This window comes from Cetorhinus maximus, chromosome 4 (assembly GCF_964194155.1).
Source record: "Cetorhinus maximus chromosome 4, sCetMax3.hap1.1, whole genome shotgun sequence".
In the NCBI taxonomy this organism is placed as follows: domain Eukaryota; kingdom Metazoa; phylum Chordata; class Chondrichthyes; order Lamniformes; family Cetorhinidae; genus Cetorhinus; species Cetorhinus maximus.
The window spans coordinates 102,485,977-102,503,037 of NC_135882.1; the positions used below are offsets into that span (position 1 = coordinate 102,485,977).

Here is a 17,061-nt window from a genome sequence, read left to right on the forward strand (position 1 = left end):
GACCTCAGCTGGAGCATTGTGTACAGTTCTGGGTGCCACATTATAGGAAGGATGTGAACACATTGGAGAGAGTGCAGATGTGGTTTACAAGAATTGTTCCAGCTATGAGGATAGTTTGGGACTGTTCTCCTTAGAGAGAAGAAGGCTAAGAGGAGATTTGATAGACATGTTCATAATCATGAGGGTGCTGGACAGAGTAGATAGGGAGAAGCTGTTCCCACTTGTAAAATTATCAAGAACGAGAGGGCACAGATTTAATGTGATTTGCAAAAGAAGCAAATGTGACATGAGCAAGAGCTTTTTCACACAACAAGTGGTTTGGGTCTGGAATGTACTGCCTGGAAGTGTGTTGGAGGCAGGTTCAATTGAGGCATTCAAGAGGGCATTAGATGATTATTTGAATAGAAACAAATGTGCAAGGGTATGGGGAAAAGGCAGGGCAATGGCACTAGGTCATAATGCTCATTTGGAGAGCTGGTGCAGACACGATGGGCCAAATGGCTTCCTTCTGTGCCATTAAAATTCTGTGATTCTATGTCCACTTGATCCAAATCCTTCTACCAATGGAACAGTTTTTCCCTACCTACTCTGTCCAGACCCCTCGTGATTTTGAATACCTCTATCAAATCTTCTCTCAACCTTCTCTTCTCCAATGAAAATGGTCCCAACATCTCCAATCTATCAACGTAACTAAAGTTCCTCATCCCTGACACCATTCTCGTGAATCTTTTCTGCACTATGTCTAAGGCCTTCACATCTTTCCTAGAGTGTGGCACCCAGAACTGGACACAATACTCCAGTTGAGGTCGAACCAGTGTTCTATACAAGTTTAACATAGCTTCCTTGCTTCTACATTTAATGCCCCTTTTAATAAAGCCTAGGATACTGTGTGATTTATTATCACTCTGTCAACCTGTCATGCCACCTTCAATGATTCATGTCCATATACACCAAGTACCCTGAACTCCTGCACCCCTTTTAAAATTATACCCTTTATTTTATATTGTCTCTCCATGTTCTTCCTACCAAAGTGAATCACTTTACACATCTCTGCATTAAATTTCATCTGTCACTTGTCCACCCATTCCACCAACCTGCCTGTATCCTTTTGAAGTTCTACATTATCCTCCTCATGGTTAACAATGCTTCCAAGTTTTGTATTATCTACAAATTTTGAAGCTGTACCCTATACACCAAGGTCTCGGTCAATATATATAAGGAAGAGTAAGGGCCCCAATACTGATCCCTGGGGACCTCCACTACAAACCTTCCTCCAGTCCAAAAAACATCCATTAACCACTACTGAAAAAAACCCAGAAAATGCTGGAAAAACTTAGCGGGCTGAATTTTCCCCCCGTGGGGTGGGGGAGTTGATGGGCGGGCGCCTACGGGCGTGCTTCCAATGGGCTCCCCCGATCGGAGGCACTGTGCCATTTTACATGGGCAGGCCAATTAAGGCCCGCCCAGAGTGACGTCCGCACGGAAGCACTGTGTGCTCCTTGTGCGGGCGGTGTGGCGGGGGGGTGCAATTCCCTGAGCTGAGAGTGTGCTCTTTCAAGCATTGCGCACAAAAGAGCGCATTCATCTCCCTGAGGCTAAGTGCTGCCTCAGGGAGATCGGCTATACATGTAAAAAAGATAAAAATAGAAAAATTAAATTTCCCCTACATGTCCCCTCATGTGTCCATAATTTTTACAAAATCTTTATTAAAATTTTTTAAAGCCTACTTGAAACCTCATCCCGCCCTTGGATGAGGTTTCATGTTTTTTCTAGTTCCCGCTGGGGCTCCTGGCCTGCCCGCCAACCTTAAGGTTGGATTGGCGGGTCCTTTCATTACTTAATTGATCCTGTCAATGGTCTCAATTGGGCATTGACAGGTCGGCGGGCGTGCAGCTGATTTTCCGGCGTTCCCACCTTCCTGAAAATTTAAATCGGGTGTGGTGACATCGGGAGTTCCCCCCAACATCACCGGGCATCATTTTACGCGTCGGAGAACAGGCCCCTGCCCCCGCTCACTGACTTGTAAAATTCTGCCCAGCAGGTCTAACAGCATCTGTGGAGAGAAAGACAGAACCACTAACCATTAACCACTACTCTTTGTTTTCTATCACGCAGCGAATTTTGTATCCATGTTGCTACTATCCCTTTTATTCCATGAGCTATAACTTTACCCAAAAACCTGTTGTGCAGCACTGTATCAAATGCCTTCTGGAAGTCCATGTACACTGCATTACCCTCACCAAAAATCCAGCAAGTCAGTTAAACACAATTTGCCCTATTTGACTATTACTTTAGTCCTGAATTATTGTTTCTAGAAGCTTTCTCACTACTGAGGTTAAACTTGGCCTGTCGTTGCTAGACTTATCTTCACATCCTTTTCAGGCAAAGGGTGTAATATTTGCAATTATTCTGGCACCTCCCCTTGGTCTCAGGAAGACTGGAAAATTATGGCAGTACCTCCATAATTTCCGTTCTCACTTCCCTCAGTATCCTTGGATGCATCCCATCTGGTCCTGGTGCCTTATCAACTCTAAGTTCAGTCAGCCTATCCTATACCACCTCCTTATCAATTTTAAACCCGCCAAATGTCTGAATTGCCACTTCATTCACCATGACCTGTGTAGCATCTTGTTGCTTGGTAAAGACAGATGCAAAGTATTCATTTAATATCTCAGCCATGCCCCCTGTCTCCATGCGTAAATCCCCTTTTTGGTCCCTAATCAGCCCCATTCCTCCTTTACCACCCTTTTACTATCTATATACCTCTAGAAGACTTTTGGATTCCCTTTTATATTAGTTGCCAGTTTCTTCTCATATTCTTTTTTTATCTCTACTATCTCCTTTTTCATTCCCGTCTGAACCTTTTATATTCAGCCTGGCTCTTGGTTGTATTATCCACCTGACATCTATCATAAGCACACATTTTCTTCTTCATCTTAATTGCTATCTCGTTTGTCATCCAGCTTTGGATTTGTTTGCTCAGCCTTTCCACTTTGTGGGAACATACCTTGGGCGGAATCATCCCAGGTTTGCACTAAGTACTGTAGCGGGCAGGAAGAAGGATGTTTTACCCATTGGCCGCAATGGCGGCTTTTCTAGCTGTATTGTCCACTTCCAGCCTAATTAATTATGCAGCCAGAGGAAACACATCTTGCTGGTGGATGGCCTCTGAATCTCCCGCCACGCCATTACCTCACTGTTTCCTCACTCCAGGTGCCATATCTAAACTGCAGCTGCACACCCAATTTTGGTTCTAATTCATCTGCTCCAGTTCCATTCTCACCTCATTGAAGTTAGCTTGCCCCCTGTTAATTATTCGTACTCTAGATTATTTCTTCTCCTTTTCCATAACCAAACTAAACCTAATGATACAATGACCACTAAATGTTCCGCTACTGACACTTGACCCACTCTATTGCCAAGAACCAGGTCTTGCCTTTGCCATTGGACTGCAAATATATTGCTGTAAGAAGTTCTCTTGAACTGACTCTCGGAACTCTTGCACCCCTTTGTGCTTTACAGTCCTACAAAATCAGTTTATATTTGGACAATTAAATTTGCCCATTATATCTACTCTATAATTCTTGCAACTTCGTAATTTCATCACAAATTTGTTCCTCAACCTCTTTCCCACTGGCTGGTAGCCTATAGACTGCACAAGGCAGTGTAATTGTAGTTCCTTAGCTCTAGCCAAATAGATTCTGACCTTTATCCCTCTGGGGCACCCTTTCCCTCCAGCACTGCAATGTTATCCTTCATCAATACTGCCACCCCTCCCTTTTCCTTCCTTTCCTATCTTTCCTGAACACTATGTATCCAGGAATATTTAATACCCAGGCCTGCCCTTCTTTGAACCAGGTCTCTGTTATAGCCACAATATATTTTCACATGACTGTCTGCACCAATCTTATTTACCACACTCTGCCCATTCACATACATGCACAGTAACCCTAATTTAGATTCCATGGGCAGGATTTTATGTCCCGCGGGCGGGCGCACACCCGACCCGATCGGGCATAAAATAGTGCGTGATGACGTTGGACGAGTGTCCTGACATCATCACGCACTCATGCAATATTTGGGTCAGCGGGCGCGAATGAGAGTCGGCAGCGTGCCCGCCAACAATTAAGAGGCCTATCAAGGCCCTTAATCAATTAATTCAAACATATTTGTTGCTGCCCGTCCAACCTTATGGTTGGCGTGCAGGAGAATTGGCCAGGCAGCCTTTTAATTTTTTTTTAGCAAACGTCATCCATGGGGGGATGAGGTTTCCACAATTAAATTTTTAAAAATGTAAACTTTTGGGCAGAGTTTTTATTCTGTTCATGTTATTGTGAGTGAGTCCCCTGTCGGGACATTTTTTTGGATTTTAAAAATCTTTATTTTTGATTTTAAAATTGTTCAGCCCCCTGAGGCAGCTCCTGCCTTCAGGGAGCTTTCAGTGCACACTCCCCCACGCATGCGCAGATTTTTGCGCTTGCACTTCTCCCGCCCCCACCCCAGCAGCGCTGAGCCTTTCAGCATGCCTTTCACGCTGGCTGGCCGTTAATTGGCCAGCCAGCGTGAAATCGCGGTCAGAGGCCGATCGTGGGCGGCAGACCATTTCCCAGCCACCCCCAAGACCGCCCGCCGTGCCTGCCCGACAACTTGAAAATCCTGCCCTATTACTTTCTCCCATACTCTGAATATAGAAACATATAAAAATAGAAGCAAGAGTAGGTAATTCAGCCCTTCGAGCCTCTTCCCCCTTTCAATATGATCATGGCTGATCCTCTATCTCAACGCCATTCTCCTGCTTCCTCTCCATACCCCTTGATGCCTTTAGAGTCTGAGTTTTCACTTCTGAGTGAAGAAGTTTCTCCTCATCTCAGTCCTAAATGCCTACCCATATCCTGAGATTGTGACGCCTTGTTCTAGACTCCCCCAGCCAGAGGAAAGATCATCCCTGCACCCAGTCTGTCCAGCCCTGTCAGAATTTTATATGTTTCAATGAGATTCTCTCTCATTCTTCTAAACTCCAGTGAATACAGGCCCAGTCGGACCAATCTCTCCTCATACTGACAATCCTGCCATCCCAGGAATCAGTCTAGGGTGAACCTTCACTGTACTCCGTCTATGGCAAGTATATCCTTTCTTAGGCAAGGAGACCAAAACTGCGCACAGTAGTCCAGGTGTGGCCTCACCAAGGCCCTGTAAAGCTGCAGTAAGACATCCTTGCATCCAAGTCCTCTTGCAATGAAAGCCAACATTCCATTTTCCTTCTTAACTGCTTGCTACTCCTGCAAGCTTGTTTTCAGTGATTGGTGTACAAGGGCACCCAGGTCTCTTCATACATCAACATTTCCCAATCTATCACCATTTAAATAATACTCTGCCATTCTGTTTTTCCTACCAAAGTGGATAACTTCACACTTATCCACGTTTGCTGCATTTGCCATGTATTTGCCTATTCACTCAATTTGTCTAAATCACCTCGAAGCCTATTAACATCCTCCTCACCACTCACATTCCCACCTAGTTTTGTGTCATCAGCAAACTTGGAAATATTACATTTGACTCCCTGATCCAGACCATTGGTATATATTGTGAATAGCTGGGGCCCAAGCACTGATCTCTGCAGTACACCATTAGTCACCACCTGCCATTTCAAAAAAGACTCAATTTTTCCTATCCTCTGTTTCCTGTCTGCTAACCAATTCTCAATCCATGCCAATGTTTTACCTCTAATCACATGTGCTTTAATTTTGCACACTAACTTCTTATGTGGGACTTTATCAAAAGCTTTCTGAAAATCCAAATACATCATATCCACTGGTTCTCACCCTTATCTATTCTGCTAGCTATGTCCTCACAGAACTCCAATAGGTTTGTTAAACATGATTTCCCTTTCATAAATCCATGTTGACTTTGTCTAATCCCATTGATAGTTTCTAAGTGTCCTGTTATCACATTCTTTATAATAGACTCTAGCTTTTTCCCTACCATTAATGTTAGGCTAACCGGTGTTTTTTCCCTCCCTCCTTTTTTAAATAGTTGGGTTACATTTGTCACTCTCCAATCTGCCGGGACAGTTCCAGAATCTACAGAATTTTGGAAGATGACAACCAATGCATCCACTATTTCCATGGCCACCTCCTTTAGTGCTCTGGGATGTAGATTATCAGGCCCTGGGGATTTAATGGCTTTCAGCCCCATTAATTTCTCCAATACTATTGTTTTAGTATTATGGGAAGATAGCGAGGGTCAGTCTGTGGCTTGAAATATGGAGCAGAAGGGAATGCTTCAGATTGTTGGGGCATTTTCAATACCAACCCACCTAATAACTTACTATTTCCCCTTAGTTCTCTCCTATCTAATATGGAATTATTCCCATCTCCAGCACTGCCTAGTATTCTAACTTTTTGCCCCTTATTCCACTTTTGGACCTCTATATGCTGGTGTCTATCCTGATGCAAATTTAATTTATAACCTCTGCAACCACACTCGTGTATCATCCTGCAACGACATAGATTCCATATTATTGAGGTACAACCCGTCCATTTGAATAGGTGCCTTCTGCCCCAGAACTGTTCCCAATGCCCCAACAATCTGAATCACTCCCTTCTGCGTCATATTTCAAGCCACAGATTGACCCTCGCTATCTTCCCATTCCTATTCTCGTTAGCGCTTGGCACTGGGAATGATCCAGAGATTACTACCTTTGAAGTCCTACTTTTTAACTTTCTTCCTAGCTCCAGAAAACCTGATCACAGACCTCAATGCCTCCCTTCTCTATGTTGTTGGTACCAATATGTACCACAACTTCTGGCTCACTCCCTTCCCTTTGCAAAATGTTCTGCTCCCTCTCTGTGATATCCCTTAACCTGGCACCAGTGAGTCCACACACCATGCGGGACTCACAATAATGGTTACAGAAATCCCTATCTGTCCTCCTGACTATGAAATCTCCTATAACAAATGCATTTCTACACTGTTGTTCCCACCTTTACAGTCTCTTGGCCATTGGTGCCAGGCTCTGGACTGCATTCATTCTGGGTATCATCACTCCCAGAAGTTTCCAATGCTGAATATCTGTTTGAGAGTGGCACAAACCCTGAAGACTCCGGTACTTCCCGCCTCTTCCTACTCTGCCTGATGGCCACCCAACTATTATGCTGAACTGTTACAGCGTGTAGGGCAGCCACCTCCTTGAATGTACATTCCGGGGAATCCTCATCCTCACTGATGTTCCTCAAGCTCAGAAATCCTGAGCTTGAGCTCAAGCAGCTGGAGATATTTTCTACACATGTGGTCACCTAAGACACATGAAATGTACTGAAGTTCTCACATTGTGCAGGAATTGCAAGCAGATGCCTATCCATGATTTAAAAAAAACCTTCTATTCCCTCTTTAACAAGTGCCCTGTTTGAACTATTAACTCTAATTAATACTTCTAGACCGGCTCTGAGCTTATGAACTTATTAATTCACTTAATACCATAGTAACCTGATACAAATTCAGCATTTCCCAGCTCCTAATTTGAAATGAATGCCTGAGTTTCGATTGAAAAGGGAAAAATACTCATCAACCAATCACTTTTACATCGTTTCCTGTGATGTCACACTTTGATTTTCTTTGGAAACCTGCCACTAGTCTCACAGTGACTCTCTTACTCTCTCTGCTGCTCCCTTTGTCTCCACTGTGCCCTTCTCAAAATTGAAATATCTCAAAACTAGGGAGAAACACTTGTTTCCCCTTTTTGAGTTAACAATTGCCAAAGAAAAAGAATGTTTCCTATTATCACACCACTATATCTCACTATACACTACAGGGTTCATTGGTTCTTTAAAGGGTACAGTGGGTCAATGGGCATGGAAGGAGCATAGCTTGGCATGAGGGCATGAGAGGCCATAGGCTGTAGGTGGAAGGGCAGAGCTTGGCATAGGGGCCATGAGATGACATGGGGATGGGTGGAAGGGCAGAGCATGGGCATGAGGGGACATGGGAGGGTGGGTGAAAGGGCATAACTTGGCATAGGGAGGACCTTTTGACCTTACCTTTTAAAAGATCCCATTATGCAGACTAGGGTTCATGACTCCTCTGAGGCCCGACTCCATGAAAATTTCGGAGAAGTAGGACATGCCTATCCCCGCAATTGAGCCGACCAGGTCAGGAGTGCCGGATGCAGGCTTCTGACAGGAACCAGCCTGCACCTGTTAAAGGCACTCCTGAAAATTAGACAGCCCAGGAATAGGGTCGGGAATCCTGGAATCAGGACCCACCATCATTTTAAAGGGCTCCCGAGTCAACCAGAATCAGTGAAAAACCAGGCCTTTATAACCGAGTTCAACCATATCAGACTATAACCTCTGTCCCCCTATTTTTTCAGACAGCAGCTATTGGTAATGGTTTTGCTTTACTCACTTACACCTCCAGTTAGACCCATCTTTAGTTTCCTTAACAAAAACAAAAATTGCTGGAAAAACTCAGCAGGTCTGACAGCATCTGTGGAGAGAAAGACAGAGTTAATGTTTTGATTCCATATGATTCTTCTTCAGAACTAAAGGGGAGAAAAATGTGGTGAAATATATACTGGTTAAGGGGGGTGGGACAGGTGAAGCTGGATAGAAGGCCAGTGATAGGTGGAGGCAAAGGAGAGATTGCGAAATATGTCATAAACAGAAGGTCGAAGGGGTGTTGATGGTGGTGGTACTGGCTAAAGGAGGTGATAATGGTGACATATAGAGTAGAAAGTAGGATGAGCAAGTGACAGATGGCCCTAGTGGGCGTGGGGTGGGAGGAGGGGAGGGTGCGGGAAAAAAGATCAAAATGGGCTAAAAAGTGGGGATAAAACAATAAATGGAAATAAATTTAAAAAGTAATAATAATAGAAATGGGTGGGAATAAAATATGTATAAAAATGTAAAAATAAATATTTGGAAAACGTGGATCAAAAAGAGGTGAGGATGGGGGAGAGAGTTCATGATCTGAAGTTGTTGAACTCAATGTTAAGTCTGGAAGGCTGTAAAGTGCCTAATCAGAAGATGAGGTGCTGTTCTTCCAGTTTGTGTTGAGCTTCACTGGAACATTGCAGTAGGCCAAGGATGGACATGTGGGCATGAGAGCAGGATGGTGTGTTGAAATGGCAAGCGACAGGAAGGTCTGGGTCATGCTTGCGGACAGACCGAAGGTGTTCTGCAAAGTGGTCACCCAGTCTGTGTTTGGTCTCTCCAATGTAGAGGAGACCGCATTGGGAGGAGCGAATGCAGTAGGTCAAATTGAGGGAAGCGCAAGTGAAGCACTGCTAATTTCTTTATTTCATGCCCCCTTTTTCTTTACTTTCTTTTCTTTGCTTATTGATACCCCTTTTTTTTCTTGCCATTCCCTTTGCCATTTTATCTCTCCTGCCTTCTACCCTAATATACACCTTCCCTTTTGTTCATCCCTCCCCTTACTCCTTTCCCTACTTCTCTAGTTGCTTAAAATCTGCTTCATTTTAAATTTTTTTTCCAGTTCTGATGGAAAGTCATTGACCTGAAACATTGGGCAAGATTTTAACTCATTCAAAACCTACCCACATGCACAGAGTTAAAATCGATCTGTTAGCTCTGTTTCTCTCTCTTTGATCATTTGTGGCATGTGGTTGTCGCTGGCCAGGCCAGCATTTATTGCCCATCCCTAATTGCCCTTGAGAAGGTGGTGGTGAGCTGCCTTCTTGCACTGCTGCAGCCCACATGGTGTAGGTACACCCACAGTGCTGTTAGGTAGGGATTTTCACCCAGTAACTGAAGGAACGGCAATATGTTTCCAAGTCAGAATGGTGAATGGCTTGGAGGAGAACCTGCTGGTGGTGGTGTTCCCATGTATCTGCTGCCCTTGCCCACCTAGATGGTAGTGTTCATTGGTTTGGAAGGTGCTGTCTAAGGAGGCTTGGTGAGTTACTGAAGTGCATCTTGTAGATGCTGCCACTGTGCATCGATGGTGGAAGGAGTGAATATCTGTGGATGTGGTGCCAATCAAGCAGGTTGCTTTGTCCTTGATGGCGTCAAGCTTTTGAGCGTTGTTGGAACTGCACTCATCCAGACAAGTGGGGAGTATTCCATAACACTCCTGATTTGTGCCTTGTAGATGGTGGACATGTTTTGGGGAGTCAGGAGGTAAGTTACTCTCCAAAAGATTCCTGGCACCTGACCTGCACTGATAGCCACAGTATTTATGTGGCTAGTCCAGTTCAGTGTCTGGTCAATGGTAACCCCCAGGATGTTGATAGTGGATGCTGTCTGACCTGTGAGTAATTCCAGCATTTTCCATTTTTATTCCTGCTGAAGTTATGCAGGATTCCCAACTGAGGCTGAGCAAGGGGCGAGTGCACAATGTTGAGCAGGACGAAGCCACAGCCAAGAGTCAAGAGAATGATCCTCGATATTCTGGTAATTTGCCAGGAGAAAGTTTGAGAGGTCCTTGCAATCATGGGAGGAGGACTAGTCTATGGCAGGTGATGCTTAAAATTTCCATGTTGGGCCTGGAGAAACGCTCCTGCTTGACCTCTTGGCCCCATGAGAAAGTATTTTAAAAGCAATTTTTGGGCCTCTTCAGGCCCAGACAGCTTCCTTGTGCACGTCTCTGGTTAAAATAGCAGTAGGGTCCCAATGATATCATCAGGGCTCGATATGCAAATGTAAAGAGGAACCATCGGATTGCAACTTGAGGCCCTCTTGCCTGCTCAACCGAACAGTTTAAAAGTGGAACCTGTGAAATCAATGTCAGACGTCAGTGGTGGAGTCCCATAGTTTTAACTGCCTGCCCTCTTGGTTTCTATTGAATGGTCCTATGGTTAAAATTGCCCTTTATGCAACCACAACCCTTTATAAAAGCTGCTGGTTTCCTTATTCCTTGCCCATAAGCACCATATGCTTGGATAAAACATACATGAAGCACTTACAAATTATTTTAACTAATTAACCATGCCAAATCTATTGAAGTCAGTTTTCCACTGTGCAGTAATTCTAAACTATTTTGCTGGGGCTTGAAGAATTTGTTCAGTAAGTCGAATTTAGTAATTCAAGCCAGCAGCCATATTTAGTTTTTTTTCAGAAGAGAAGCCTGATATAACTGTTAGGTCTCAGGCATAACAGCTAATGTCTGAAGCACATAAGCTAGTGGCTGACCTGGCATTCCCCTCTGGATAGTTGTCATGGCAGCAACCAAACATAGGCAGGTTTTGTGAATGTCAACTGTAGACTTTGAACAACACTTTGGACTAATGTAATACAAATTCTGTTACTTTGTACTTTGAGGCACGATACAAAATGTTCTCTTCTACTAAAGTTGAATTGTAGCTAATTTAAACATTTTCGCTTCCTGTGTGGCTCAATTTGGAGATTTTATTTACTCTGAACAACAAAGGCTTCCTTTGTTTCTGAGAAACCAATCTGATCGCAACATGTCTTTTGCAGCGCAAAGCAGCCCCCATGATTGGCACCCCATCCACCAGCTTAAACATTCACTCCCTCCACCACTAACGCATAGTGGCAGCAGTGTATACATGATGCACTGCAGCCACTCACCAAGGCTCCTTTGACAGCATCTTCCAAACCTACAACATCTACAACCTGGAAGGATAAGCGCAGCAGATGCATGGAAACACCACCATCAGTAAGTTCCCCTCCAAGCCATACACCACCCTGAGCATCTTCCAAACCTACAACATCTACAACCTGGAAGGATAAGCACAGCAGATGCATGGAAACACCACCATCAGTAAGTTCCCCTCCAAGCCATACACCACCCTGACTTGGATCTAATTCACCGTTCCTCCACTTTTGCAGATCAAAGCCCTGGAACTCCCTTCCTAACAGCACCGTAGGTGTACCTGCACAAGATGGACTGCAGCAGTTCAAGAAGTCAACTCACCTCAACCTTCTCAAGGGCATTTAGGGATGGGCAACAAATGTCACCCAGGCAGGTTCCAGCTGAGTAGGTAACCCCTATCCTGCTGTCATGAAACTCAGCAAAATATATGAACAGCCAATTAAGTCTTTCTTTAACCATGGGTTCCACAATGCCTCTACATCTTGCCAGATTGGAGGAGGTGAGTGTACAGCGGGAAGTCATTGTTGGCTGAAAATAACCTGTTGGCAACAATCTACAGGCTGAAATTGGCAAGCTTGTGGTTAGCCACAGTGAAATGCTAGCTCTCACTGGATTAGTTCTTTCAGCCTGAATTCACTAGTTTCAGAGGGAATTGCAATTTTGTCCAGTAATTTTCAAATGCCTTGGACTTTACTGACCTGAATCTCTTCCTGCCTGTCAGGCTTCCTTGCCACATGGGAGTTACCTATGCTGCAGTAGCTTGCATCGCTGAAGAACAACAGTCCCACCCAGTGCTCACAGCAACAGGAGCTCCAACTCCTGCAGCATGCAGCTCCATGGGACAGAGGTGATGGGTAGAGAACTGCAGCTCGATGTGATAGCCCCAGCACTGGGTCTCTAGGTCAAGGGTGAGCTTCCTCATCACGTCCAAACAACAGTGCCTCAAAAAGCTCAGGCTCTTTCAGAAAGTAGTGGCAGGCATCTGCAGTTGTATGGGAGCAGACCTCCACCTAAAAGGACTAGATGGCCACACAGGGCCCATGGCTGTCAAGGTCACCACAGCCCTGAAATTCTTCATGTCCAGCTCCTTCCTGGGATCTGCTGGTAATATCAATAGGATTCCACAATCTGCAGCCCCAACCTGATTCCCCAGTTGTCAAAGCTGCAAGCTATGTCCATTCTGCCATGGATGAGGTAACTCAAACCCTGAAGGCTGATGCCTTGCATCAATGACACAATTTCCACCGGCCCAGTGGGCAATTGATTGCATGCATGTAGCAATCAAGGCATCTTCAGATCAGCCAGGCATCTTCATTAATCGGGGTTAAAAACAAAAAGCTAAATCGGAGCGGTTTCCACTCGTCTGATGTGCAGCTGGTCTGCGACCATTGCAAGAATATTTTGCAAATCTGCACCATGTATCCAGGGAACCGTCATGACGGCTATCTCCTGTACCACAGGTGTTCTTTCAAGCAAACAGCCTCAGTGGTTGGCTCAGAAGACCTGGTCTCTGACCCTAGTGAGGAATCTTACCAGAGGCACAGGAGTGATATAACAACAGGCATGTCAATACCAGGGCAATAATAGAGTAACTCACTTCTTTGGTTCTGATGCATTTCCAGATCTGAAGGCGCCCTTCAATGTGCCCAAACAGGGGTCTCTCAGATTATCATGGTCTGCTGTACCCACCACAACATGGTGCGGTAGCAAAGACTGGAGCTGGCACGAGGAAGGTGGAGAGTGCCCGGTATCCTCAAAGAAGGACGAGGAGCCTGATGTGCTTTTTAAAAATTCTTTCATGGGATGTGGGTGTCATTAGCTAGGCCAGCATTTATTGTCCATCCCTAGTTGCCCTTGAGAAGGTGGTGGTGAGTTGCCTTCTTGAACCACTGTAGTCCATGTGATGTAGGTACACCCACAGTGTTGTTAGGGAGGGGGTTCCAGGATTTTGACCCAGTGACAGGTTGGTGACTGTAGCTACACATCTAATTGCCAGAGAAGCCCCAGCATCCTCATCCAGACATGCTTCATTTGAAAAGTTTGCTTTCAACAATCTGAGAATATCATCAAGTCCCCTATGCAACCCCCATACCTCCACCCTGCCTTCCAACACACCTCCTTCCTGCAATCACCTAGCCAGCCATGCAGCCATGCCTTTCCTCCTCATGAGAGCTGATCATTCCATTCATCAGAAGATAACTGACCTGAGTGAATGGGAAATGCAACAAAGGAAGACCATGAATATGAGGAGTTCACATCAAATGCTGCATTTGTTAAAATAAAGAGCATTATTCAAACATTAACACTATTATAAGAACCCAACTGAATCCCATTGTGCAACTAAGGCACCTTCCACTTATGTGTTTTATTATTTCTATGTAATGTTACACCTGTGGCTTCAGCTGAACCAGAGGCAGGATGCTCATTCTTCTGCTCTGAGACATGAGATGTCTATAGCTGATGACTTCTGGGTTTTGGAACCCATGGGGGCCGCCCCATTCATGCGGGGGTAGACTCGGTCATCAGGGCAGGAGGCAGTGTGTGCAACTCTGTCTGGGGTTAATGGGGTGCAAGTGCTGAGGAATGCAACACCTTAAGAGGAGTTCCCACTGCCATGTGCCCATTCTCCATTCTCCCTTTTATGTCCCCTCTGCACTTCCTTGTTAACCATGAACGGAAGATCATTTGGCGGCATGTCACTGTGGCATTGAGTGACCAAGGCAAAGCTTTGCTCAATCCTCTGTAAAATGATAGTGTGCACAGGCCTTTGATTTGGACCAGCATGCACGCGATGGTCTGCTGCACCTGATTCTGCATGAGGGTGGCCACCCTTTCCATTGAAGTGATCATCAATGCAAATGTCTGAGATATCATGACACTCATGCTTTAGTTGGACCTCAACATCCTTTCTGCAAGGTGCGCACTGCCTCTGGAAATGTTGAAAGTAGCACACACATTTCCCATTGCTATTCTACAAGCTCCCATTTCATGAATGGCTTCCGAGGCCAGCTAAGCAGAGATTGGAGTGTCCTGATGGGCACTCTACACTATTGTCCTTGTCTTTTTTAAAATAATTTCATGGGAAGTGGGTGTCACTAGAGAAGTCAGGATTTGCAGCCCATCCCTAATTGCCCTTGAGAAGTTGGTGGTGAGCCACCTTCTTGAACCGCTGCAGTCTATCTGGCAGAGATATACCCACAGTGCTGTTAGGAGAGAGTTCCAGGTTTTTGATCCAGCGACAGTGAAGAAAAGGCAATATAGTTCCAAGTCAGGATGGTGTGTGGCTTGGACGGGAACTTGCATGTTCTCATGGGTTTGCTGCCCTTGTCCTTCTAGGTAGTACAGGACACAAATTTGGAAGGTGCTGTCAAAGTAAGTTTGGTGAGTTGCTGTATGTGTCTTGTATATGGTACACACTGCTGCCATCTGTGGCTCACTCAGGAAGTTAAGGATAGTATTAGATTAAAAGCAGAAGCTTATAATGTTGTAAAGAATGTTGCAAGTCTGAGGATTTGGAATGTTTTAGAAATCAGCAGAGGGCCACAAGAACTGTGATAAAAAAAGGGAAAATAAACAGAATATGAGAATAAACTAGCCAGAAATATAAAAATTGGCTATAAGAGCTTTTGTAAGTATATAAAAAAGAGGGTAGCTAAAGTAAATATTGGTCCCTTAGAAGCAGAGAAATGAGAAATAAAAAGGAGAAAAGAAGTGAATAAGGAAATGACAGAGACATTGAACAAATAGCAGAAGACACAAGTTGCAAACTAGAAATGGATGGTAACCTAGGGAATAAAAAGAGTGAGGAAATTTAGGTAATTAATATCAGCAGAGAAAACGTACTGGAGAAATTAAAGGGACTAAAATCTGACAAATCTCTAGGACCTGATAGCCTACACCCTAGGGTTCTAAAAGAGATAACTGCAGAGATAGTGGATGTGCTGGTTATGATTTTCCAAAATTCCTTAGATTCAGGAATGGTCCCATCACATTGGAAGTTGGCAAATGTAACACCACTTTTCAAGTAAGGAGGGAGAAAGAAAACAGGTAACTACAGGCTAGTAAGCCTAACATCAGTCGTTGGGAAAATGCTGGAATCTATTATTAAGGAAGAGTTAAAATTGCACTTAGAGGAGCATAGTATTATAAAATGGTTTTACAAAAGGAAAACCTTGTTTGACAAATTAGAGTTTTTTTGAGAATATTAACAGTAGTGTAGATAAACAAAAACCAGTAGATGTAGTATACTTGAATTTCCAAAAGGCATTTGATAAGGTGCCATACAAAAGGTTAATAGGTATGATAAGGGTTCATGGATGTGGGGGTGATATATTAGCATGCATAGAGGATTAGTTAACAGACAAGAAGTAAAGAGTAGACATAAGTGAGATATCTTCAAGTTGGCAGGCTGTGATTCATGGAGTGCTGCAAGATTCAGTGATGGGGTACTGATATTAATGACTTAAATGATGAGACAGAAAGTAATGTATCTAAGTTTGCTGATGATACACAGCTCGGTGGAAAGGTAAGCTGTGGGAGAGAGGCTGAAAAGAGTATAGACAGGTCAAGTAAGTGGGCAACAAGATTTACAGATAAAGTATAATGTGGGGTAGTGTGGAATTTTTTTTAAAGGTGTAAAATTTGTAAATGCTAATGTTCAGAGAGACTTGTGTGTGCTTGTACAAAGAACGCAGAAAGTTAAGATGCAGATACAGTAAGCAATTTGGACAACAAATGGCATGTTGGCCTTTATTCCAAGGGAATTAGAGTGCAGGAATAAAGAAGTCTTGCTACAATAGTACAGGGCTTTGGTGAGATCACATCTACAACACTGTATGCAGTTTTGGTAGGAAGGATATATTGCACTGGAGGCAGTACAGCAAAAGTTCACTAAATTGGTCCCTGGGATGAGGGGGTTATCCTATGATGAGAGACTGAGCAAATTGGGCCTATGTTCTCTGGAGTTTAGAAGAATGAGAGGTGATCTCATTGAAAAATATAACACCCTGAAGGGACTTGATAGGGTAGAAACTGAAATATTGTTTCCTCTGGTCCGCATAACGGAAACACGGGAGCAGAGGATAAGGGGCCAATCATTTAGAACTGAGATGACGAGAGATTACTTCACTCAGAGGGTTGTGAATCTTTGGAATTCTCTAATCTGGAGGGTTGTGGATGTTCTCTCATTGAATATGTTTAAGGTAGGGATAGACAGATTTTTGGTCTTTCAGAGAATGAAGGGATATGGGAGCGCATGGAAAAGTGGAGTTGAAGCCCAAGACCATCCATGATCACATTGAATGGTGGAGCAAGCTCAACAGGCTGTGGGGCCTACTCCTGCACCTATTTCTTGTCTTCTTGGGTTCTTGTGCTCTTGTGCTGCAACTGTGTGTCATTGGTGGAGCAAGTGAATGTTGAAGGTGGTAGATGGGATGCCCATCAAGCAGGCTGATCTGTCCTAGATGATGTTGAGCTTCTCGAGCATTGTTG

The 17,061-nt window shown here is 44.2% G+C and overlaps 1 protein-coding gene across 3 annotated transcripts in view; it reads left to right on the forward strand.

Moving 5' to 3' along the window:
• Window positions 1-17,061, forward strand: part of LOC144679793 (nucleolar protein 4-like) — a 549,252-nt gene that overhangs the window by 516,005 nt on the left and 16,186 nt on the right. The gene's annotated exons all lie outside the window — the stretch shown is intronic.